The sequence below is a fragment of the Macaca fascicularis genome, chromosome 12 (assembly GCF_037993035.2).
Source record: "Macaca fascicularis isolate 582-1 chromosome 12, T2T-MFA8v1.1".
NCBI lineage: Eukaryota > Metazoa > Chordata > Mammalia > Primates > Cercopithecidae > Macaca > Macaca fascicularis.
The window spans coordinates 49,187,465-49,195,391 of record NC_088386.1 but is presented as its reverse complement, the minus strand read 5'-3'; positions in this window follow the sequence as shown (position 1 = coordinate 49,195,391).

Below are 7,927 nucleotides of genomic sequence, written 5' to 3'. Positions count from 1 at the left end.
CCATCACGCTACTGCCAATAACCATTTGCCCAATAGCAGATTTAAATGCCTTACACAGAGAGGAAGGACTTTAAGATCTAATAACATTCATTCTAAAAGTCTTTGCTAAAAAAGGCAGAATTACAAGGTTGGCGGAAATAGCCCTTTTATAGAGAGTTCATCATGAAACATGGCATGATGAATGTGCAAATATGTGTGCCTGGGGGTATTGCGAGAGACAATTAGGAAAATAGGGGCTGTATCCAACTGATTTTTGTCACTATGGCACAAAGAAAATCATTCTACATATATTTATTGAGGCTTTAAGGAATGTTGCTAGTAGCTGCATATGAATAAACAAATTAAGCTGCCATCTTGAAGTGTTCAGAACAACTTGAGGGGCAGGCTAACTTCAGTAGCTTAATTTCTTCCATATTCTAATCTAGGTCAATGGATACATGATAAATGAAGTGAGATTATCTATAACCCAATTATGCCAATGTTTTGTTTGGTAGAAATACTTTCACCCATAATAACAAGCACATGGGTTTGTTTTTCAAACAAACAAACAAACAAAGAAGGGTTTATTTTTCCTTGCATTACAAGAAATATGAAGGTAAGTAGTAGTTGGCTTAGCTTATCTTCTCAATGATTCATCAAGATCTCAACATCTTTCTACTCTGCCACTCTGACATTTTTACATGTTGAATTTTTATCCTTAGATATGTTGCCTCATATTTGCAATATGGCTATTTCAACTCATAGAAACACAGCTACCTTCAAAGGCAGCAAGAAAAGCTAGGAGAGTAAGCAGTTCTTCTCTGTCTCTATTTTTATTACAAAACAAAACATCCCGTAAGTTCCTACTAACAAACATTTCCTTATATTTTATTGGCTAGTATTGGATTACATACCTATCTCTAGGGTAGAGGCCAAATCCACTTTTCTTGGGATCCAAAGTCTTCCAACTTGTTATCTAAAAAATAATCAGAGTTGGGTTAGTTAATAAGATAATACTTGGATAACCAATCATAGTTTCTGTACATGTTTCAATACTCATTTGCAGATTTTTCAACTTACATGAATATATTCTCATTTGTTTTTACTTGAAATTATATGCTTAGTATAACAGATACATTTTTACCTTCTTACACGGGTCTTGACCTTTACTCAGCTGTTGTACACATTTTTAAGTCTTAAAGGTGCTAGGGTAGAGTTCATGGTTATATTACAACACAAAAGCTATCTGGTCTAACCAAAAATTAAATCCATGCCCTCTGCCTCATTAAACACGTATGAAAATCAACTGTGGTGGTAATTAATCCAAAACAAAATTATAATATATAATGTCTGTTCGTATTATTTTAATATTATTAGTATTATACACTCACATGCTCACGAATTAGGCAAATACTAAAAATCACATCAGTTAGGCAAATGATTCAAAACTATTAAATGTGAACTCAAAAGGCACTGAAACAAGAAGGTATCATTTTTTTTCTGTGACACCCATCTCAAAACATGAGAGATGTATCCTTGAACCCCACTTAATGATTTACTGTGGATTTAGGATGTATAAATTTATCTAAATTTACATATAACCTAATGATAGTTTTAGTCCAGAAAATCTTTCTGAATGTTAAATTTTCTGAGATCCACTACTCATTGTATGGCTCCTGTAGAGTATCCGATAATTCAAAAACTCACAATGTAGTTCCTTTTTCTAAAATGAGAAGAGAGAGGATTATATTTATTTCAAAACAGCAACACATGACTTTATCACTATAAAGTCAGTCGTTGTGACTGCATGTGCAGTATGTAGCACAACGAGCATCAGTCGTCGTGCCACATACCACAGTAGAACACATTACTTTATATAAAACAAACAACACAAAACACTTGTCTGCATTTAGTCTTATATCTGGCAAGGATCTGTTCTCCAGTTTTATTTGGAGAGCGTCTTTCTCAACAGTAGTTTATAGCAGCTCTGCACTGCAGAAAAAAAATGATGTCAAAATACAAAATTGGCAAATAGAAAATATTTCCTATGCCAATTTTTTGCTTGAAACCTTAGTTTTTCAATAACAATTAATACTTATCTAAAAAGTATATTTAATCAACCAATGCCTCCTATAAGGTAAAGTTTGAATCCTATGTTTATAGTCCTGTGCCATAGTTACTATGCATCAGTAATATCCTGCTTCACTGTTGGATGAGGATGTGGCAAAATGAGTTCATGGAGCCATGCACACTACACATTATTATTATATTATCATTAACAGATTCAGGGTATACAAGTACAGTTTTGTTACAAGGATATATCGTGTAGAGGTAAAGTCTGGGCTTTTAGTGTACCCATCATCCAAATGGTGGACGTTGTACCTAATAGATAATTTCTCATCCCTTACCCACGTCTCACTTTTTGCAATCTCCGAAGTCTATTATTCCACTCTGGATGTCCATGTGTACAGATCACTAGGCTTCCACTTATACATGAGAACATGTAGTATTTGATTTTCTGAGTTATTCTATTTGGGATTATGGCCTCCAGTTTCATCCATGTTGCTTCAAAAGGCAACATATATATGACAATATATTTTATATAATACATCATATATGTGAAATATAAATGACACACATATAAATACATCATATATGACACACACACAGACACAAACATATACACACCCTTATATACCCTTATATATATATATCATAGTTTCTTTATCCAATCATTTAATAATGGACATTTGGGTTGATTTCATGACTTTGCTATTAAGAATAGTACTGCAATAAATGTGTGAATGCAGGATATATATATATATCCTGTATATATTTGTGTGTGTGTATGTGTATATATGTATACACATTCCTTTGACTAGATGCCCAGTAGTGAGATTTCTAGATCAAATAGTAGTTATAGTTTTAGCTCTTTGAGCAATCTCCATACCGTTTTCTATAGGGGTTGTTCTATTATAATTTACATTCTCACCAACAGTGTACGACAGTGCCCTTTTCTCTGAATCCCCATCAATATATGTTGTCTTTTGACTTTTTAATAATAGTCATTCAGACTGGTGTAAGATAATGTCTCGTTGTGGTTTTAATTTACATTTCTCTGATGATTAGTGATGGTGAGCATTTTTATTTGTTAGTCACTTATATGTCTTCTTTTGAGAAATGTCTATTTATGTTTTTTGCCAACTTTTTAATGGGCTTATTTGGTTTTTTTCTTATTGAGTTGTTGGAGTTCCCTATAGATTCTGGATAGCAGTTCTTTTTCAGATGCATAGTTTGCAAATATTTTATCCCTCTGTAGATTGTAGGTTTATTTGTTGATAATTTCTTTTGTTGTGAAGAAGCTTTTTAATTAGGTCCCATTTGTCTATTTTGTTACATTTGCTTTTGAGATCTTAGTCATAAATTATTCCTATGATTTCTTATAGGATGTTTAAAGTTTCAGGTCTTATATTTAACTTGTTAATTCATTTGAGTTGATTTTTGTATATGGTGACAGAAAGCAGTCCAGTTTCAGTCTTCTACTTACGGCTATCCAATTTTTCTAGTACCAATTATTGAATAGAGTGTCCTTTCTCCAGTTCTGCCTCCTGAGTTCAAGCCACTCTCCTGCCTCAGCCTCCTGAGTAGCTGGGACTACAGGCGCCCACCACCATGCCCAGCTAATTTTTTGTATTTTTAGGAGAGAAGGGGTTTCACCGTGTTAGCCAGGATGGTCTTGATCTCCTGACCTCATGATCCACCCCCTCATCCTCCCAAAGTGCTGGGATTACAGGCGTGAGCCACCGCGCCAGCCATATGTGTTTCTTAACAAGGAAAAAAAGGTACATGAGCTAAATGACGTGGTTTATTCATATATATATCTTAAAAATAAAGAGATTTCTTATGTGGAAAATAAGAAGGTAGAAGTTTAGGCATTCATTGTCTGAAAGTGTTTTATTTGCCTATCAACACCTAGAATGGAGTTCTTTTATCAAATTTACTTTGCAGAAATTTTATTAAAATGTGCCTCTCAAAGTAATATTTTATGACATTCAAATTATGGGTACATGAAGGAATGGTTAAAGAAAAATTAACCTAAGGTACTGATTCCACATGAAAAAAAACTTGTAATTTTTAAAAAAGACACAAGTTGCATCTATGAGAGTTACTAAAGACAGCATTGACTTAACATTTCAGTGAATCATTTGAATTAAATTGTCCAAATATATCAAATTATAATTTTGAATAACTAATATATAAAGCTCATTTATATAGTGGTGTCTACCACATTTCTGTAATTTTTCTGTATATGCATGTGAATATGTGTATTTGTACCTCTAGAAAGGACTATAACAGCCATTCCAAATATACATGAAAATGTTAAAGTTTTTTCAGAAGTCCCTATTTTAAGATTATGTTGGCATTAAAATACTCATCAATAGAACAATAACTTATATAATAATCAAATATCATTGTTAAGAAGAAATAGCTACTCTCTGAATTTCCTAGTAACACTTCATATGAAAAATTAAAAGTATAATTAAAAATTATTATACTAATTAAGATAACTGTATACACACACAAAAGATAGTATAAAGAATGTTTTATAATTTATTTCACAAAGAGGGGGAAAAGATCATTTAAACATTCAGCACAATGTGAATATTCCATGAAGTGGAAATTCATGAAACACTTCTTTTTTCATATGATTAAGCTGTCAGCACATTAGGAATGCCAATTAAAGTTTCAAATTATATTTTTGGAACCAGCTGCCAGTGGCATCCATCTTCCTCAAAAGTAGCATCTGTGAAGCTGGTGGCATGGGACCAGATTTTTGGACACTATGGGGTAGAATATCATCAACTTTACATTTTTCCAAAAAATCTTAAAATTTTCTCAACTATTCCCTATCCATTTATCATTTGAAACCTTCCCATTATTTTTTATTATTTTGGACTTTAAAAGAAGAACTCCTGCATCTTAGTCATATTAGCTTTTTTCAAAGGGACTTTGAACAAATATGGAAGCAAACATCTGATCAATTACAAATTGAAGCGGTACCTTTCAGTCAGTGTCAATGTAGCCCTCAGAAAAAGGTTATTTGTAAATTGAACATACAATTTAGTGAGTTAGAGGACACTATAGATAAGTTAAGTCTCTTTATGTAGTAGGATTCAAACAGTTGGTAACTCCCAAGCCATAATTTCTACCTGATTTTCCTGGTCTTCCCTTTTCCAAGCTGCACATCCTCAGCTTCTTCAAGCCACTATTGATCAGATGGTTGTTGTAATGAACTTAACAGTATCAACATTAAATGTGAAGACAGAAAACCAAGGCTTTAGGTGCTTTGCCATCATCATCAGAGATTCAGTGGATGAAGAGCAGAGTAGGGGTCTCAGTGGGAGTTAACCCAATTCAGTTAATAATGACCAATAGAAAATCCTTCTCTGGACTTTCAGGGTAATATTCATGGCATTTCTTCTTATATAAACAGAGAACCCCCGTGTTTAATTAGACATGTAGTATAAAACCATATGGTTTGAATACAAACTTTAAATGCTCCATTCAATAGCAGCACATTATACTTCTAAAATGCCTTTTAATTTTCAAAGTGTATTGCAAACCTGACCTTCACAACACTATGAGGTCAGCAGAATGTGAATTGTTCTTAACAATACATAGATGAGAAAGCTAGAGTTCATAGCACTATTCTCTGTAACTTCTCACAGCTGGTGAGGGTAGAAAAAAGTCCTCAATCCAAGAATTCTTCTAATGGTCCGTCCTGACACCTGCTGCTTCCTCATGTCACTGCGTTAGAAGAATATGAAGATGGCTATGGGTGACTTGTGGGCCACCAGAAGGCCCATCAGCTGCAAATTTCACCTCTATTACTTTTATGAGCCTCAAACTCCAGAACAGGGATTTATTCCTGTTGAGTTTAAAGGCGTTCCAACGTTTAAAGAGTAACTTGTAAAACTGAAAACAAAACAAAACAAAAACATGAAAAAAAAATCCTTTAAGCTTACCCCAGAATGCCTTTGAGCAGGAAAAGACACAGGTGATTAGGAGAGACACTAAAGGGCACCCAAGACAAATTTCACTACCTTACTTTGTGTCCTGGCTTTGGATCAATCTTAATTCTGTTTTTGTGTTTGTTTGTTTTCTGTGTTTTGCATTGGACCATTAAAAAACAGTTTGATCTCTCTTATGGTCCTAGCTTCTTTTTTAAGCATGTTTTTTGGTTTATGTTCTAATAGTAACAATGATGAAACTGTATTTTTAATCTATCTTCAAAATTCTAAGAAGTGTGGACTTTTTAATTAAGTAAGAACACTAGTGAATTTTTTTGACATAGTTAAATTAAAAGAAGAGGTGAGCCATATTCTCAGAATTTTCAAATGATTTCAAAGCAACATCAAAGGAGAGGGTTTGTGGACATCCTGTGGCTTTGAGTTAAAAAAAACTTACTAATTTTTAGATATTTTTATTTATTTTCTCTACTAGATTTGATAACTTGGTAAGTAAATTTAGCTGTAAATAATTGATGACCAAGCACCAAATGCTGAGAAAATTCTGACCTCATGGTTGAATAAGACTTCTGGCTAGTTGCTTTACAGCCTTTTAAATTTTTACTCAAAGTAATCTAGTTAACCAACTACTGTTAGATTGGTTTAACAGTCATTACAAAAGCCTCAGTCCTTAAAAATTCAGCATGTTATTGAAATATTAAACATTTGTGCTTCTTTCTTTTTTGCATGAAATGTACTACCAGTCCAGAAAGGATTAAAATATGTAGAAGATTTAAAATTATAAATATAAAATACAAGAACTCATTTTATGCTGTCTTATATAAGCAATAAAGTTGACATAATTTTTGAGTTGTGTTCATTCTCTACATAATACCATGTACAAGGTTTTTTTCTGAAAAAAAAAAAAAATTAGTAGTGATACCTCAGAAAATATTCCACCTACAAGTACATAAATTGGAATCCTGCAGGAGTTTAGAAGTTATTTCCTCCATAGATGCTTAAATCTCTACTAAAAATGCCACAGCAGTAGCAGAAAGTCTGCTTCACTTACTGTCTAAAAAAATACAAAAGTGGAATGAAGTCCCTGCAGAATGGAAGTGAAACTTGCTAATATACGCTTTTATTTTCATTATGTGGCAACACTGTCTGCAATTAGGAACCACAAACAGCCAACAGAAGGGGGGAAAATGGCAAAGCAGAATGTTTATTATTTTGAGATGTTCATCAGGAAATGCTCTTATGTCAAGGGAATAAACACTGCCACCCAGGCAGGGAAGCTACAGTGCTTCCAAAGCACCCCAGCAATATTGAATGGTTATGAAAACATCTCTTATCCCTTAATCCTTCCTGCTATAGATGAAGTGAGAAGGGTGTGGTTCAGAGCATGCTAGATGACAGACAGGCAAACTAATGTTATTTAGAGTCAGTGGTTTTAGGAAGATTCAGGATTCATCTTGAAAGGAACAGATTCTCTTTAAGAAGAACATGAAAATATTTCCCTTCTGTTTCATGCTTTGAGTAGGGGGCCTTTCCATTAGGTTGCTTTAGGAACCAAAAAGCTTAAAGCTGTTTATTTTTTAGCTTACTTTCTATGGGATTAAGAGTAGTTTTACCACTCACAGGCCTGTTTATTAGGAATAACTAGTTAGTTTGAAGCATTAAGTGGTTCAAAACTCAGTAAATCATTAGTTGAAAGGTCTCTGGTGGTCATTGGAATGACCCTTAAATGCAAGACTACATTACAATATGACTACAACAACACAATTAAAATTTTTAATCTGAGATGTGTGCAATTCAGATTATTGCTTACTCATAGAGGTTTTTCTGAACTTCAGAATGAAATGTCATTACTAGCCGCCTTGGCTGCTTGGGAGCTATCATTTCCCACTGAGTGAGCTTTTCAGGGATGTCCAGTCTTT